The 18,598-nt window shown below is 44.7% G+C and overlaps 1 long non-coding RNA gene across 4 annotated transcripts in view; it reads right to left on the reverse strand.

Annotated features, from left to right (window-relative positions):
* Positions 1-219: 219 nt before the first annotated feature.
* Positions 220-18,598, reverse strand: part of LOC133090779 (uncharacterized) — a 258,562-nt gene continuing 240,183 nt past the window's right edge. For 3 of the 4 annotated variants that reach the window (XR_009700808.1, XR_009700807.1, XR_009700806.1), the window contains one exon: positions 220-304. This is a non-coding gene — a long non-coding RNA (uncharacterized LOC133090779). Of the gene's footprint in view, positions 305-6,835; positions 6,866-18,598 lie in introns of those variants that run through there. The other variant, XR_009700809.1, reaches the window with a different exon arrangement.

Genomic DNA, 18,598 nt, shown 5'->3' on the forward strand with positions numbered 1-18,598 from the left:
TTATTTTTAGCTGTGTTGGGTCTTCATTTCTGTGCGAGGGTTTTCTCCAGTTGCGGCGAGCGGGGGTCACTCTTCATCGCGGTGCGCGGGCCTGTCAGTGTCGCGGCCTCTCCCGTTGCGGAGCACAGGCTCCAGACACGCAGGCTCAGTAGCTGTAGCTCACGGGCCTAGTTGCTCCGCGGCATGTGGGATCCTCCCAGACCAGGGCTCGAACCCGTGTCCCCTGCATTGGCAGGCAGATTCTTAACCACTGCGCCACCAGGGAAGCCCCAGCCCCTTTCTTTACTTGCCATAAAGAGATACCCTGCAAAAAAAGAAAAATGCTTACAAAAAAAGAGAAACCTGAAAATATTCTGAAATTCAAAAAGTGTTATTTTGGGGAGTCTTCTGGGACAGGATGTCCCCATCATCAGCTAGAGGAAGCCCAGCTGCTCACAAACACTATTTTGCCTTGCACAGATCAAAGAGAGCCATTTATTGAAGGAAGGGATGGAAGTATTTGATGGGGCCCTTCTGCAGACTCCTCGTAAACAGGATAGGCCCTATCAATGAAAGCTTATATGCAGCCAGGCCACCATCCCCAGGAACAATGGAGCAGAAAGCACAGTGGATGGCAAGGAAAGAGCCTCGGTCCTGACAAGATTGTTCTGCCAAGAGAACGGCTGTAAACAGGATTAGCTGTAATGAGATTATCAACTCAGGACCTGGAGGTCTGAGCTGGAGAGTTCAGTGTTGCATAAGGAAAAGACACAGAAGTAGCTTGTAGGGTGAGAGGATTACAAAGCAAGGGGCAGGGGCTTTCCCTTCCGGGACCCCTCTGGACCAAGGATGCCATCTCTTGTGGACTGAAAAATTAGTGTGCTTGCAAATATTGCTTTGCAAGAGCAGAAGAACGTGCAGCTAAAGCCTTAAAGAAGTGGTTCTCAATCAGAGGACACAGGCAATGTCTGGAGACATTTTTTGGTTGTCACAACTGGTCGGGGGGTGCTATTAACATCTAAGGACAGAGGCCAGGGAAGCTGCTCAAAGTCATACAAGGCACAGGACAACCTCCCCTTTCCAACAAAGAATTACCCAGCCCCAAATGCTTGAGAACACCTGTGCTGGAGTGATTAAGAGGGAATCCAGATAGGATTTTGATAAATGACAAGCTGGATCCTGAGCATGGGAGGGGGGAAGAGGCGGAGCGGGGCGGGGGGGTGGGGTTGGAAAGAGTGGGCAAGCACTTACGGAACCTGAACTTGAGAGACGTTATCACTCCCCAGGAGGTGAAAACTAGTTCTTGGGGAATGAAAACACATAATCATTTATGTATAAAGCACAGTATGTCTATAGTACCTGAACACTTGAACAGCATTTTTGTGATATTAAAATTTCATGGGAGGCAGCAAAGTGATTAGGGAAAAAAATGTCTCAAAAGGCTCCTTAGGGAGATGATAATGAAAGAAAGGTCAAGAAGCACTGGTCTATATTAGAATCTAGATGGACATGCATTCTACAGCTGCATCCAGGAATCACGTGGTGGGATCCTTCTAAGAGATGAATGGGTGGCAGTGGCTCTGGGACTTTTAAGACTGGTTCCTTTTTGCCTTAGGGATAAAATATAAATAGCCTTGTGTTTGAAGGCACACTTTCCCAGTGGCTACCACCACAGCGAAAGTCAGCACTCTTACTCTCAGCCACAGTGAATCACTTCTGTGCTACTCCCACCTCACTGGGCCCTTTCCTCTCCTTCCCCCAACATCCTTCAGGGGCTAACTGCAGCTCCTCTATGAAGGCAAAGGACTGACAGCAGCTCTAACTCCCTCAGCCCCTGGCTGCCTGCCCCTTCTCTGTGTTTCCCTAGAGGAGAACGGTAGTTTATTCTTATTGTAGCATCATTTCCACTTTATTGTAATAACTCACTGTCTCGAGGGCAGGCAACTGCACCCAACACAATGTCTGGCCCATAGTAGACCCTCAATACTTATTTGTTAAAATATGAGATAATTTGCACTCACTACCCTCTTTGAGATAGCAATGATCATCACCATCCTACCGAGAGATGCCTGGATTTCCCAGATGAGGAATGGGTGTGCCCTTCCATGCCCCTTTTTGGGTCCTAAACCTCACCCAGACCTTGGTCAAGAGAGGGAGGAAGAGCAGGCTTCCCAGGAGCTGTGCTTCCAGTGAAAGAGCATCACTTAGAAATGGGTCACAGATAAAACAAAGAGCAAGGGGGCTTCCCTGGTGGCACAGTGGTTGAGAATCTGCCTGCTAATGCAGGGGACATGGGTTCGAGCCCTGGTCTGGGAAGATCCCACATGCCGCGGAGCAACTGGGCCCGTGAGCCACAACTACTGAGCCTGCGCGTCTGGAGCCTGTGCCCTGCAACGGGAGGGGCCGTGATAGTGAAAGGCCCGCGCACCGCGATGAAGAGCGGCCCCCGCTTGCCACAACTAGAGAAAGCCCTCGCACGAAACGAAGACCCGACACAGCCAAAAATAAAAAAAATAAATAAACAGATAAAATAAAGTAGCTATAAAACAAAGAGCAAGGACAGAAAGTGAGTCAGACATATGAGTTTTAAAATTCAAGGCTTTTCCTTTCTCTTGACTCCAGGGAAGGAGTCAAGACGGCGGAATAGGAGGACGTGGAATTTGTCGCTCCTCACAAGTACACCAAGAATTCATCTACAAGTGGAACAGTTCCCATAGAGCACCTGCTGAACATTAGCGGAAGACTTTCGACACCTAAAAGAATGAAAGAAAGAAGGAAAAAAGAAAAGAGGAATCATAAAAGGGACCAGCAACCCTGGCAGGAAACTGAAGGTGAGGGGAGGTCTCCACACTCAGAAAAACTCCCTCACGGTGGGGAAATCAGCTGGGACAGAAAAGGACTTTTGGGGGATCAAAGGAGAACACAGCCGACAGTCTGCGGAAGGTAGGACAAAGTAAGAACTGCACGCATGGTCTACACTGCAGCCCTGCGCATTCCAGGCTGAATCATGAGTCGTCTGTTGTGAAATGGAGCTGGCTGCTGGAAAGTGGGGTTTGGAGCGCGAACCCAGGGAGGGGAGAGCTGTTGGCTGTGAAAAGACAGCCTGAAGGGACAGGAGTAAGGAGCTTCACAACCAGGAAAGTCTGAGGAAAAAGTCTGAGATACCATAAAAGCAAGGTGTCATTGTTGAGTGGTACGCAAAGGGTGGAGCCCTTTCTCCAACTGCTGGCTTCTTCAGCCTCCGTGGGCACTGGGAGGGCTCCCACCTGAGCAGGCCTGCTCCCCCCTCGGGCTGGGGTCTCCTCCACCTGCATGGGCTCCAGGGGCCTGAGTGCTGCCCATCCCAAAGCCTCCTTGGAGATCAGCCCTGGGCACCCCTGCCTGGGACGAGAGTCCACTGATGCTGGCAGGGGCTGAGTGCTAAAGCGTGGGGTTGGGAGAACAGATCTGGGGAGAGCAACACTGTTGGCTGCGTGAATACAACAGAGGGGACGGGAGTGGGGGGTTCCGTGGCCAGGAATGCCCCTAGATGAAGCGTGGTCTGCCTGAAAAGCGAGGCACCATTGTTGAGAGGTTGGGGGCTGGGGCCACCACAGCTCCCACACACCAGCTCCTGCCTCTGTGGACACCGGGAGGGGCTCCCACCAGAGCGAGCATGCCACAGTCTGTTCCAACTGCCTGCTGGTCTCCACTGTCGCAGGCAACTTGCAGACACTCCACTTGTGGCCGCGGTACCCCTGCCCTGGCCTGCGTGAGTAAGTGTGCCCCAAGCAGCCACTGCTTTTGCTCCCTCTCACCTGGGCGGGGAACAGACACCTGAGGGCGGCACACATGCAGAGGTGGGGTTGAAACCAAAGCTGAGTCCCAGGGGCGGTGCGACTAAGGAAGAGGAATGAAAATCCTTCCATGTAGCTGCACAAGCTACGGATTAAATCCCCGAGATCAGCTGGGTAAATCCTGCCTCTGTGGCATACCTGAATAGACAACAAGTGTTCCCACCTCTGAGACCAGTCTCGCCTTTGCAGCAGTGGACTTTGGGGGCAGGTACACGTGGGAGTCGGGCCAGGTCAGAGTCTGAGCTGCCCCTACAGTGCTCATGGCAGGTGCAGAGACCTACCTAGAGGTATTGGAAGGCCTCCTGGGGAGGCAGGGATAGGCTCTGGCTCACTGTGGGAGCAAGGACACTGACGGAGGAGGCCCCAGGAAAATAGTCTTATTACTATTATTCTTTTTTTATTTGCTTCTTTTTGCTCAGTTGTTGGTGGTGTTGCTTTTATTATTTTTTACCTGTTATTTTAAATTTTTATGAGTTAAAAAATTTTAAAATATATATATAATTTAAAATTTTCTCTATTTTTATTTTACTTTTTTGTTGCTTTGTGGTTTTATTTCTTGTTTTTGTTCTTTGTTTTTTCTTTTTTTCCATTGTTTTTATATGTATATTTTATGTTTTCTTTGCTTTTTTGTTTGTTTGCTTGCTTTCTGTTTTTGTTTTATTTTTCATTCTTTGTTTTTTTTAGTTTAGTCCTTGTTGACTGTTCTCATATTAAAATTCTTTTGTTTGTTTGTCTGTTCCCTTAGTTTTTTTGGTTTGTTTGTTTTTTTTCTCTCTTTTTTCTGTGTGTGTGAGTGTGTGTGGTGTGAGTGTGTGTGTTGTGTTGTTGCTGCTGTTTGTTTGCTGTTGGTTTTGCTATTTGTCTTGGGTTTTGTTTGTCTGTTTTTTTTTTTCTTTTCATTTTTTTTCCTTTTCTTTTCTTTTCTTTCTTTTTTCTTGGGCTGCACTGTGTGGCTTGCAGGCTCTTGGTTACCCGGCCAGGGGTTGGGCCTGGGCCTCCCAGGTGGGAACATAGAGTCCAGGACGCTGGGCTGCCAGAGAATTCCCAGGCCCAGGGAATATTAATCGGCGTGCATGCTCCGGGAGGTATCTATATCAACACCAAGACCCAGCCCCACACAACTGCCTGCAGGCCCCAGTGCTGGACACCTCATGCCAAACAACCAGCAAGACAGGAACACAACCCCACCCGTCAGTAGACAGGCTGCCTAAAGTACTAACCTCACAGACACACCCAAAACACACCACCTGACAAAGCCCTGCCCTTCAGAGGGAAAGGACTCAACTCCACCGGCACCAGGCCCTCCCACCAGGAAGCCTACACAAGCCCCTGAACCAACCTCACTCACCGGGGGCAGACAACAGAAGCAAGAGGAACTACGACCCTGCAGCCTGTGGAAAGAAGACCATAAACACAGTAGGTTAGACAAAATGAGATGACAGAGAAATACGCTGCAGATGAAGGAGCAAGGTAAAAACCCACAAGACCAAATAAATGAAGAGGAAATAGGCAATCTACCTGAAATAGAATTCAGAGTAATGATAGTAAAGGTGATCCAAGATGTCAGATATAGAATGGAGGCATGGATCGAGAAGATACAAGAAATGTTTAACAAGGACCTAGAAGAACTAAAGAACAAACAATCAGTGATGAGCAACACAATAACTGAAATGAAAAATACACCAGAAGGAATCAACAGCAGAATAACTGAGGCAGAAGAACGAAGAAGTGAGCTGGAAGATAGAATGGTGGAAATAACTGTCGAGGAGCAGAATAAAGAAAAAAGAATGAAAAGAATTGAGGATAGTCTCAGAGACCTCTGGGACAACATTTGAATTATAGGGGTCCCAGAAGAAGAAGAGAAAGGGAAAGGGCCTGAGAAAATATTTGAAGTGATTATAGTTGAAAACTTTCCTAACATGGGAAAGGAAATAGTCAATCAAGTCTAGAGGATACACCAGGGACCATGCTGAGGTTCCACTTAACACAGTTTGAAAATCATTGCCTTAAAGTCCTAGAGCTAAGATAAGCATTTTTGGTGAAGTGCCCCCAAATTTGATTGTCAGTGTTCTGGCACCAGTACTAACAGGGTCACCAGCCCAAGTACATAGTCCTTCGGGCAGAGTAGTAACAGTGAAGATGGAAGGCCTCGGTGGGCAGGCAGAAGTGCCCATCTGGAGAGTGGAGGGCAGGTCAGGAGCTAAGGTGTGGCTTCGTGTTGTCGTTAGTAGAGAGAGGGCTGTGTCATAGGTGGTCCTTGAAACTGTGGGAGTGGGTGCAATCACAGAGGGATGAAAGTTTATAGTGACAACAGGGCTGAGTAGGGAAGATGGCAAACTCAATGTCTTGTATTTTCAGTTAATTTTTTATGTGCAGCTTATTGTCTCAATTAGATTGCAGACTCCTTGGTGTTGTGGGGAGCTTTGGACACTTAAAAAAATTTTTTTTGGTCATCTTAGTACCTTGGACCAAGTAGATGCTTAAGAATTAAATAAATGAATGAATTAAAACTGTTTCCTCCATCATTAAACTTCTGGAAAGAACTTTCTTTTTGCCTCCACTTCCTTTACTTTCAACAATTTGGGTTCTCCGCCGTCTTGTGACTGACATGTCTCTTTAGCAAGTTGCCTATGACTTCTGTGTTGCCAAATCCATTGACCTCGTCTCGAGTCACAGTTACCAAACTCAGGTTCAGCTGCTTACCACTCAAAAGCCAAAAATTCAAGAGGCAGATGTCAATAGAAAGGAAAGGTGCTTTAATCAGAAAAGCCAGCAATCTGGGGAGAAGGTGGACACGTGTCCCGAGACCAACTCCGAAGATTCTGCTCAGCCATGAGAGTTTTTAAAGGGAAAAAAGGGGAAAGAATCCCGGTGAGTCACTGAGGCAGGAGGTTGGATACTGCATCATTATCCATTGCATGCAGACTGGCTGACTCTTTCTTCAGATATTATCTTGCCTGTGTGATCTGCCTGCAGGATTGCTAAGGGGGCTGTTGGAGGTAAGGAGCTAGTCATTTTTTAACTGCTTCATTCTTCATTCTTCTTTTTATCTAGGAGAAGAATCAACAGGTTAAGCAAGGCATGGTGTGCCTTCAGGAGCCCATAAGTCAGGAGTTAGGTTAAATTGCCTAGTGATCTCATTCCTATAATTAGGTTCTTTTCAGGTTAGAGGAGAATAGAAATGGGCACACAAGAAAGGAGCAAAAGAGCCGCTTTCATCATTTTCTGCAAACTCTGCAGCATTCAGCACTGCGACCACCCCTCCTTCACTTACTCTCACCTCCCATGGTTTCCATATCACCACGTTCTCTTGGTTCTTTTTCAATCTTCTTGAATATTAGCGTACAGCCTCCCTTGCTGGCCTTGTTCCTCTCTTAGTCCCCTGAAAGCAAAGGCTAACTTAAATTTCTTTTTGTCCCTCTCCTTCTCCAAACTCTACCTTGACAATGGCATTCATGGTCTTAGAGACAGCTTCTATGAAGAAGACTTCTGAATCTAAGACTCAAACTCTGATGCCTTTCCTGATTATTTTGCACCTGGTCCTCTGGACGTAAGTGAAGGAGCAGAGTGCAGGCTCCCTTTCACAAAGTGGCCAGCAGCCCTGGGTTAATGCTGAACGATAACACTGGTCTGGTGGAGTAGACAAGGACAGAGGCAGAGTGGGGGGATGCAGCAGGAAGGTTGACCTTAGAGGGAGGGACCAGTCAACTAGGACACAAACTTGAAGGACTGGAGTAAAGATGGGAGGAGGAAGAGGTGAAAGGTACAGGCAGATCTGGTGTCACCTCAAGTTTTCTCTCATGGACCTGGAGTTCTGACCATGGCACAGCTCTTCCATGGGTTAGTGCACCCCTGAGAGGATCAGGAACAACACTTAGGTACTGATTTCCAGATCATATTTCCATGAGGCTCTGCCACACCACTGCACTGGGACCTCCTTCTTCCTTCAGGCTCACTTGGCATCTGTTCTCCAGAGTTCTGCACTTGGCTATCCTCTTTTTATTTCCAATTTCACTTTGCTGGGTGATCTCACCCACTCCCATGGCTTGAGACATTATTTGTAGGTTGACAACTCCCAAATATATATTTCCAGCCTAAAATCCAGACCATTAATTCTACCTGTAGATTCCATAAAAACCTGAAAAATCAACATGGCCAAATGGAAGCTGCTGTCTTCTCCTCCAAGCTGACTTGGTTCCTCTACCGGTCCTCTCTCTCCTGATAATGATACAGTCAGCCACCTGGTTATTCAAACCAGAAACTGCAGAGTCATCTTTGACTCATCTACCTTCTTCCATTCCTAAGTCAAAGCTGCCTCTTAATCATTTGTTCATTTTTCACACTTTTCCTTCTCCACTGCCGATTTCTTGGTTATCCCCCATCATCTCTCACCTGGATAGTCCAATAGTTTCCTAACCAGTCACTTGTGTCTTTTTACAACCTCCCAATCTGTCCTCCAGGCCACTCTGTAACTTCCTTTTCAAAGAGGGAAGTTGATGAGCTTTCTCCACGGTTCAGTAACTTCTCACTGCACACTGCCAGTTAAAATGTACACACAATGCCTGGCCCACAGTCTCCTTCCTCATTTGCCCTCTTCCTTCTAGGTTTATTTACAGCCATTTTCCAAGTAGTACTTCAGGCTTCATCTACATCTAGTGGCAATCTCCCCAAGAGCCTTTCTCTTTCCTAATTCCATATCTTTGTGCATCCGTGCCATCAGCCGGCATGCCCTTTTCCTTTATCCTGGTGGATGCCGACTCATCCTCGAATGCTCAGCTCTTGTATCAGCTTCTCTTTGAAGCCTTCTCTGACGTTTTCTTATTTCTCTACACCCTTCCGCCACCACATTCCTGTACATACCTGGAATCTAGCACTTAGTGGACTGAATTGTAATTTCTCCTTGAGGCTTTTATCTTCCCCACTAAAATCTGAGCTCCTGGAGGGCGGGACCCTGTCTTGCGATTTCTCTCTACTCCGCAGCTAGCACTGGGCTTCTAAAACTGTGTTCTTCAGAATTCTAGTCCTGTGAGTTATTGAAAGGGTATTGAAAGGATGTAGGGTCAAATATGTTTGGGGAAAGCTGCATATTGACAATACACAAGAGCTCAGGGAAGGCTTTCAGCAGAAACCTGTTTGATCTGGTTTAACTCAGTCCCTTCAAATGCCAGGGCAAGAGGAGACCTTTAAACAGATCCTTATAACATATGTGCAAGGGACAAATGTGGAGACGTGCCTTGGGTGACACGGGAGAACAGAGAAGGGGCTGAACCAGGCTCAAGGAGCTCGGGAGCACATCTGGAGGAAGCAATCTCCATCTCTCACAACAGGATAGTCACCAATTTAACCCCCAGGGGGGAAACTCTCTGGTATTCTAATACTTCCAGAGACTGACCTTCAGAATTGAATGTGAATATCAGAAGCATTTTATTATGCAAAGCAAGTCAAGTCCTCCAGGATGGCCCCCTCTCTCTTCAATGCTGTGGTCAGAATCAACTTGGAACTGGCCTTCCCCAGGCTGAATCCCATCCCCAAACTCAACTCACTTCACATCTTCCAGCTATTACCCTATGGTTGTTTATATTTTCTTGTGTATGACCTAGTGGTCTTTAATCTCAATACTCTAGGCTTCCTGAGGGCAGGCATTGGTTATTTACACTGTTCTCCTGCAGACTCTGAAAGTCCCAAGCACATAGTGGGTACTCAGTGCATGTTTACTGAATGTAGTAAACACAAGCATAATTTAATATTTGAGGTAGCAAAAATGCAAATGTGATAATGCAGCCCCTGAGCTTGGATACTTGGGGCCCTGGGGGATGGGACAGACACTTTTTGTACTGCTTCTACCCAGAAGAAAGTGAATTCACTAGTTCCAGTTTTTTAACTCCCAGACCCATGGATGGGACAAAGGGGCAGAGGAGCATCTCTGACTTGGATATCCAGCACATTCCCTCAAAGAAGGCCAATCGTTTTAAAGACATCGAGCTGTATTTACAGCTTTGCACAGAGGCAGCACCACATAGAGGTTTAGGGCAAGGGCTGTGCTCAGTGCATGGACTGCAATCCTGGCTTCACCACTGGCTGCTCTGTGACTCTGGGGAAATTACTTGACCTCTCTGTGTGTTTTCTCATCTGTAAAATGGGGATGATAATCCTAGTAGCTACCTCCTAGGATTCTTATGAAGACTAAATCTCCTCCTCTCCATTTGACATACAAGGAAAGCAATGCCCAGAGAGGGTAAGTAACATTCCCCAAATCCCACAGCAAGCCAGTGGTAGAACCAGGATTGTTGGAAGACTGGTAAAGTCAGGTGCATGGGGTTATATGCAGTAGTATAGGTAACAAGAGTCACAAACTTGGAATTGACTTAGAGGTGATCATGATGATATCAACATTATCTTTCAACTTGCCAATCAGAATATGGGACCGTGCATCAACCCTACCTCTGTCTCTAGAAAGGATGTTTCTATCAGACATAATCTGTGCATTTATAAACATTTTTTTAAAAATAGACAAATGAGATCATAGTTTCATAGTGATACAGGCTTCATCCCCAACGTACAGATGAGGAAAAAGACGTACAGTGAGTGACTCAGCAGCTCACCCCTAGAATCTCCTGGATGCCTGCCTGGGCTTCTGTCAGATGCACTTGGGTGAATTTCTATTCAGTATTATTACTGAGGTCTTATTGTTAAGAACACGTTCTTTGGGTTTCCTGCTTATCTCTAAGCTGAAGAAAATGAGTGTGTGTTCTTTTTTTTTTTTTCTGTTTGCCTTTTCAACCTTCAGCTTCCATAACCTTAAAAAAAAGGAAGTCCAAGCTGAACTGGTCTAAAAGCAGCCTGTTTGCAACGTGATATGGGACCTGGGCCGTGAGCAGCTAAACCCTGGTGTAGGGTTCTCTAAACACATTTCAACCATTTTCCCAAGGGGCCACTGGTTTATTTCCATCGAAACACTTGAAGATGATGAATTTACAGTGCATTTCCTACTTCACTGAATGAGCAATGGTAAAATGGTAGTTATGTATATCAGAAGGGAAAATAGCTAATGGAAATTTTTTTTTTTTTTACTTTGAAGAATAGGCACACTTTAACAGTCCTTGTATTTAGCTAAATGCATTGTTGAGGTTAGAATCGGTTAATGCAACATTCTCATAAGTCCATAGTTTTTATTAAGATTGATATTTGATGGACCAGATAGCCTCTAACACTCCGACATCACTTTCTGCTTTAAAATGCATGATTCTGTATAAAAATAAAGTCATTTGCTCCCTAAACCTGGGAAACCTGGTGAATATGTGAACCAACTCTGAAAAGTGTTACTGAGTTGATTTTGTTTGTTTCAAAGAGTTTACTGTACAAATGTAAATATATGTGTGTATATATAGTATTATCCATTGTTTTGCCAAAAGCCATAATCCCCTTTGTCAGTATAGGCATAATGAGGGATCTTCCTGTATGAGAATGGCATAGAGAAGCACAGATAAAGTGATGGTCCCTTCCAAGTCTAAATGGTAGAATTCTATGATTCAAATTGTGGAGTCAGGACTAATCTCGTAGGCTTTGGCAATTGCTCCCTCTTATCTTCTCTAACCTCTTTCTCCTCTTTTATCTAAGGAGAGTGAGGTAGGTAAATACGACTAAATTTATGAGTGGAAGGAAATGTGGTGTAACTTTAAGGTCCTCCTTTAATACCTATGACTAATGAAACATTCATTGTGGTGTTAAATAAATCTTCAGGAGATTTCAAAACAAAGTTGCTCCTCTTTTCATTCCATTAACTTACCATCCAGGGGTCCCCACCTTATCAAAGATCGCTCCTTCTCATTGGCTGTCCTCAGTAGTCCAACTACAGTCCAAATACAACTTTTTTGTCCTTTAAAAGTGGCATTCGAGTCCCCTCCCAACCCTTCTACAAGCCTCCCATGTTTCACTCCATTAGCCCCAAGGTTGAACCAACATCTTCCCTCTTCCTGAAGTCTGTTACTGCTACCACCTCCTGGCTGCGTGGCATTGCTCCCTTAATCCAGATCCTTAGTATGACCAGCTGAGGTCTCTCCCACCATCCTCTAGCCCACAGTCACACCACTATGACCACCTTCAGGGTTCATCTTGCTGCCTTGGCCAAAATCCCCATCTCTATCAATGTCTTCACTGACACAGCCATACTTGCCTTCCTTTGCCAGTACTTACAAAAGCCATGCCCTCCCAGTCACCACCAAATTCTCCATCAGAGCTTCTGCTGCTGTATCTTTAAAATATGTCAACCAAGAGTGATTTTGCACGCCCTACCCGCCACCCCACTGGGGGTCATTTGACAACGTCTGGAGACAGTTTTTGGTTGTCACGACTTGGGGAGGGGAGTGCTATTGGCATTTAGTGGGTAAAGGGGTGCTGCTAAACTTCCTTACAATGCACAGGACGGTTCCTTGCAACAAAGAAGTATCCAGCCCCAAATATCAACAGCGCCGAGGTTGAAAAACCCTGCTCTGGGAAATAGTGGAGGCCTCTATTCTCTTTTAGTACCTTTGGCAGAAAAACAAAACAGAACAAAACAAAATCTATCCTCCTGGCACACACAGTGGAACCCACTGTTCTTTCCCCCACTCCTCAGCTCAAGACTGGAGAAAACAAGCAGGATCTTGTAGAACCAGCCTCTTCATTCTTCATGTGGGTTCTTCTCCCTCCTGGGCAGGAACTGGGAAAGAGGGGCTCCATCTGGGCAGACGAACCCATTCAGAACAATGGTTTTCAAACCAGACTACATCACACATTCATGTCATTTCAAATATTTTAAATGTTTAGAATGCAGATACTCAAAACTCAAACTGGATTGGTCAGGGATGGAGTCTGGGTGATATTTTTTTAAAAACTCCCCAGATAATACCAACGTGCAGCCAGGGCTAATAACCCCCTGGGCTGGCAGCCTGATCATGGCGGGGAGAGCAAACCTCCCCAAAGAGCTGTGGGAAATTATTCTTCTGGGGCCTTTTAGCATTATAGAGCATCCACCCTTCCAGCAGGAGCGAAATCTTTCAACAGTGTGGTCAGCCTTGGTCATCTGGGCAAATGCAGATTGTCTGAGGGTCTTTACTCAAAGTCCTTCTATATCTCACACTGGGGCTTACTCTAATTTTTAATATTTATCAAAATCAGGAAAAGACAGTACATCAAAGGTTAAAAGCTATCTTCATAATTAAGCACTTCCTGCTAGCTATTTATTTGTCTTGGGGAAAAAATGCCTTTTTCCTCTTGCAGAAAGATAAAATAATCCTAATTAAAGCTTTAAGATGAATTATGGCTTATGAAAAATAATGGGATAGTATCATGTCACAAATATTGTCTCTATGAAACATAGCCAGTCTAAGTCTGTACATTTCCTCCCTGTTTCAAAACAATGGAGTCTTTACAAGGCAAATTCATCTAGCATTAACTTTGGAATAATTACTGTGCTCTCACTGATGAAATTGATAAAATAAAAATACTTTTCAATGCTTAAAAATCTCATTAAATAATCTGTAACTTAAGTAAATCATATCTAATTTCAGTTTCTTTCTTATTCTTCTGCAGCCACACACTCAGCATTCGAGAGTAGAATAAACATTGGACCCCAAGTTGAGAAGCCTGAAGCCTAGTTTACACCATGGTATCACTTTAGCAAGTCACTTTCTCTAGACTGTTTCTGAGTCAGTAAAGTGATGGTGTCACCAGGTGATAGGTAAAATCCTTTTCAAGTTAAGGAATTAGCAAGAAGGCGACTTTAAATAACAATGAGGTGCCTGGTTTTCTGCCTTGGCATATAGTGTGGAAACGTGGTATGTATCAATCAACAAATACTTACTGAGCCCTCTTGCTATGAAAAATATGGGGCATTGCTATGGAGAATTCAAAGAAATAGCAATTATAACTCCAAGGTTTTACTATAAATAAGATTGTAACTTGGTTGGAGAGATACAGTTACATCAGATTAAAAACATTTAGAAATGCCAATTGGTATTTCATTAAATCAATGAACATTTATTGGAAACCTATTGCATGAATTAGATCCTAACCTAATGAATATCACAGGTAACAGTGCTGATAGGTTTAGGGAGCGGTTGAAACTTTTCCTTTACATAAACTTCAGTAACACACTCCATTAGCACTGCAGTTTGTGGCCTGGTGTTATCTACTGTCTCAAGTATCTTTCAAGTACCTAACTTACTGCTGTGGAAATAACATCTGTTTCTCCTATTCCTGGGTAATTCTAGAAATTCTCTCCCTGTCATCTGCTCCTCCGGCTGAGGTGATCACCTCTCCTGTGAATGTTCCAGTGAATGTTTCTAAGTTGAGAATAATAATCAATAATTTGGCAGCTAATTTAACTAAATATGCATGAATTGTGTACTTAGTAGGTTACGCGCATCCCAAGCATTGTGTTGAATGCTGGCAATACAGAGAGTACCTATTATTTATAACTTGCCTGTGTAGCTCATAGTCAAGCAAGGAAAAATGCATGGAAATATTAAATTGCGGTACACTGTGATAAATGTACAATAAGGTCTGTTCAGTGTTCAGAGGTAGCTCATTCATTCATTCATTTAACAAATATGTATTTAGTGCTTATTTCCTCTGGTCAGTATCCCAGGCATGTAGCATACATTGGGGAAAGAAACAGACACGATCCTTAACCTTAAGGAGCTTGCAACTTAATGGAAGAATAGACAATAAACAAGTGAATGAACAAACAAGAACAGTATGTAATTTCTAAAAATAGTAAGTTCTATACAGGAAACAAACAGGGTGCAGTGATAATGGAAGAGGTGGACCTACACTTTTTTTTTTAATTAATTAATTTATTTTTGGCTGCGTTGGGTTTTTGTTGCTGCGCGCGGGCTTTCTCTAGTTGCAGGGAGCGGGGGCTCCTCTTCGTTGCGGTGTGCGGGCTTCTCATTGTGGTGGCTTCTCTCGTTGCGGAGCACGGGCTCTAGGCACAGGGGCTTCAGTAGTTGTGGCACACGGGCTCAGTAGTTGTGGCTCATGGGCTTCATTGGTCCGCAGCATGTGGGATCTTCCCGGACCAGGGCTCGAACCCGTGTCCCCTGCCTTGGCAGGCGGATTCTTAACCACTGTGCCACCAGGGAAGCCCTGGACCTACACTCTTGAAGTGGTCCCTAGAAAGTTTTCTCAGGCATCTCAGCTGAGACCCCACAAACAGAAGAGCGGAGTGTGGTGTGTCGGGGGCCTCAATCAGGTGCATGGTTAGAGAGGAGGGTGGTGGAGATGAGGTTGAAGGCAGAGCACACAGGGCTCTGTGCACCATGGAATAGAATGTTATATAAAGCCCAAGGAAAAGCCGTTAGAGGCTATTCAATCAGGGATGGTGAGGATCCATTTAGGTTTTAGCAAATAACTCTGGGTGCTAAATGGAGACTGTATTCAAGTGGGACATTTGTGGTTCTGGGAAAGCCATAGAGGAGGTTGAGTGACCTGGACTGGGCTGGTGGCAGTGGGAATCCAAGAAAAAAAAACAACCCTGGAGTTGAGGTTTATTTTGAAGAAAGAAGCAGTAGGACTGTGATGGATAGGGGGGAGAGCAAGGGAAAGAGAAGGTTCCTATGAAGGTGTCAAGGAGGTCAGTGCACACACATGCCTGAAGCTCGGGGAAGGGCGCAGAGCTGGGGACAAAAATGAACAAGCCTCTGGCAATTGCCTGGTGTCAAAGAACAGGAACAGGTAAAGTCAGTTACAGAATTGGATCGAGAGGGGGCCCTGTCCCGAGTGATCCCAACGTTCATGTGCTCTGCTCAAGGTCCCTGAACGGTTTCATGTCACCACGTATAGGAAGCGACGCGGTGGGAATGGATTGATCAGCGTATAGCATTGACTGTTGTCTGTTTCCATAAGCAGAACGAGTAGAAAACAGAAAGCTCCTTGATCCATAAGAGAGGAAGTGGGGCAGACTCCCGGGAAGCTAAGGAAGCACATCTTCCAGCTCCTGCACTAGTACCAACGGACCCCTTACAAGGCCCTGGATATAATTTTGTATTTGAAATTTGGTACTTTTTTTTGAGAGGACCCCCAAATTATGTAAGCTCAAGCCTCACAGAATCTAGCTCTACCTCTGATGGAGAAAATTGAGGAACAGAGCATGAAATCAAAGCCCCCAGTGACCTGACAATTTGACTCCTGATGGGGCCTTTTGATGCGACTGAGTGCTGAGTCAGCTAGAAGTTGTGGCAGAGTCTTTAAGAAAAGCTTTATTGTTGAAAGCTACTTCCCGACCTAGTCACGTGCACCTCAGCCAGAAGCGTGGTGACCACATTGTGCAAAAGAAGGGAAAAGCCTAGGTCAAGGTTGGGAAAATGGAGTTCAGCCCTGGGCAGCAAGGTGGCCACCAGAGCACCTTGTGTGCAACTGACAGAACGTATCCATCCCGCCAGCAAAGAGAACTTCTAATTATGCAAACCCAAAAAGTTTGAAAAAGAGGAGGAAGAACAAAAATGGATAGGCAGATGAGCTACATAATTTGCAGGGCCCAGTGCAAAATGGAAATGTGGATGGGCTTCTTGTTCAAAAAGTATTAAGAATTTCAAGATAATGACAGCAGAGCATAAAGGCAAGTGCACGGGTGGTTCTAAGCAGGGGCCCTATATGGCTCTACAGGTCACATGCCCATGAAGTCAGACCTGGAGACAGGAGAAAACTTAGGGATATCACATCTATTGGGAATGTACTATATTCCAGACACAGGGCAAGACATTCATAATTCATTTTATCTTCATAACCACGCTGTAAGAGAAATACTACCAACATTCCACAGGTGAGAAAAAGTCTCAAAAAGTTAGGTTTTTTGCACAAACACACACAGGTAGTATGTTTGTGTGAGTTTAAGGGGAGGGAGAAAAGAGACCAGAAGTCATTGCCCAATGACTTCAGAACCAGGAACATATGGGCTTCTATTACTAAGCTCATTTAACAAAGCCAAGATGTCAAAACGGCTTGATTACTATTCTTGCGAACCACAATTGAGGCAGTGACTAGGAAATTGAAAACACAGTTGTCCTTTACCATTTCCTTGAACCGTTTAGCTTTGTGCTACTGCAGGGAGGTTGTCATTCCAACAAAAGCAGACGTGTTTGGAAGCTTCTAGACTTTCGGCTTTTGTATTTAGCTACTCTGGTTGGCACAGGGTTAAATGACGACTGCTTTATTTGCAATTTATTTATATTAAAAGCGAAATGTCAAGTTCACACAGGGTGAAATAAAGGCCACTTTATAAACATGCAAACAAACACAAGTGTTCGCTGCCAAAAATATCCAAACAAACCAAACCAGAGACAAGAAATATCTCCTCGGCTCAAACGGTACAGTCCTTCCACATGGCCTCTTCAACAGATGAAAGAAAATCCTGAAATTCAGGACCAAACTCAATCAAATGCTAATTTAATGTTGTCCCTTAGTGGACACCAAGTTAAAGGAGAGTTGCTACTTATCCAATTAATGTGAGCACTGTGGACACCCACATTACAAACTGAGGGGGAAAAAAAATCTAATAAGGAATTGGAATTTTTAGTATTTTGCCAACAGTCTTTAGTAGCTTGAACACTTTCCTGTTGTCACTCATGCTTGTCTATTTACACACACATATAAAGCATCATTAAGATTCCTTTTATACAAAGGAATATACAAATTGTTTACTTGAGTATAAACATACACACACGTGCCTTATATGTGAACTTCAAACATAGGTATTCTTAGCCTTTATGATGCTTTAGCAAGGAGGGTAATAGCAGGACCTGCATACTCCTGAATCCCAGAGATGACAGATGTGCGGCTTGTAAAGTACATGGGGATCCGACATGATTATCACCAAGGAGACACGACCTGGTATCGGTACAAAGAGCTGGAGTTGAGCCTGGAATTTGCCTGTGCCAACTCTGTGGCCCTTGAAACTGGTGAAACGGGTTTGGCTCTTACTTTGTTCTATACCCGTGAAACTCAGGGCTTCCACTGAGAGGAGAGTCTATGGGATCGTGGGTCTGTTACCTTTTCTGAGAAGGGAGGAAATGGAAACTGGTATCTTTTCTTTCACCCATCACCTTATATAAAAGTAACAGGGAGGCCTACAAATTCAATCTCTCCATGTGAGGAAACAGTCCCCCATTGGTATGAAAACAGCAGGCATAACATGTTTGGTGAACTCACAGGTCTGGTCTTAAACAGGGAATTTAGGTTATTCTCACAGCCTGGTCACTAACTGAGATATGTTTTGGCCTACTCCATGAATAAGACACAGTTGAGATTTGTTCCTAATTCCAGAGGTAGGGGAAACCCTGCATTTCTTAAGCAAATAGCACAACATGAAACAAAGCCCAATACTTATTCCAGTAAAGCTTGAATCAATTTATTAGCATATATGTGGTATAAAATTTGCTGACTTACCTACAGGAAGGAAGTCACTGGAAGAACAATCTTTATTGATCTTGCAAAAAAAGGAGGCCAGAACATCCTCGTATCTGTTTCTATGGAATGTCACTACCAATGACGTGAAGGGGCCCAGCGCTCAGAGCAGGTGGTTTCTGCTGTAGCGATAAAGTGCACAGAGGCCAGAGCTAGGCAGCTGGTTCAAACCGCATCTCCGCTAGTTTCTGACTTTGCTAACCTCTCAACATCAGTTTCCTCATCTGTAAAACAGGGATATTAATATCATCCTCTGAAGGTGCTGCTATTTCCTACTTATAGTCTATGCTCCCTTTCTTCCTTTTCAGAAGCATGATTTTCTTCAGTTTTGTGATATTTTG

This window comes from Eubalaena glacialis, chromosome 4 (genome assembly GCF_028564815.1).
Source record: "Eubalaena glacialis isolate mEubGla1 chromosome 4, mEubGla1.1.hap2.+ XY, whole genome shotgun sequence".
In the NCBI taxonomy this organism is placed as follows: Eukaryota; Metazoa; Chordata; class Mammalia; order Artiodactyla; family Balaenidae; genus Eubalaena; species Eubalaena glacialis.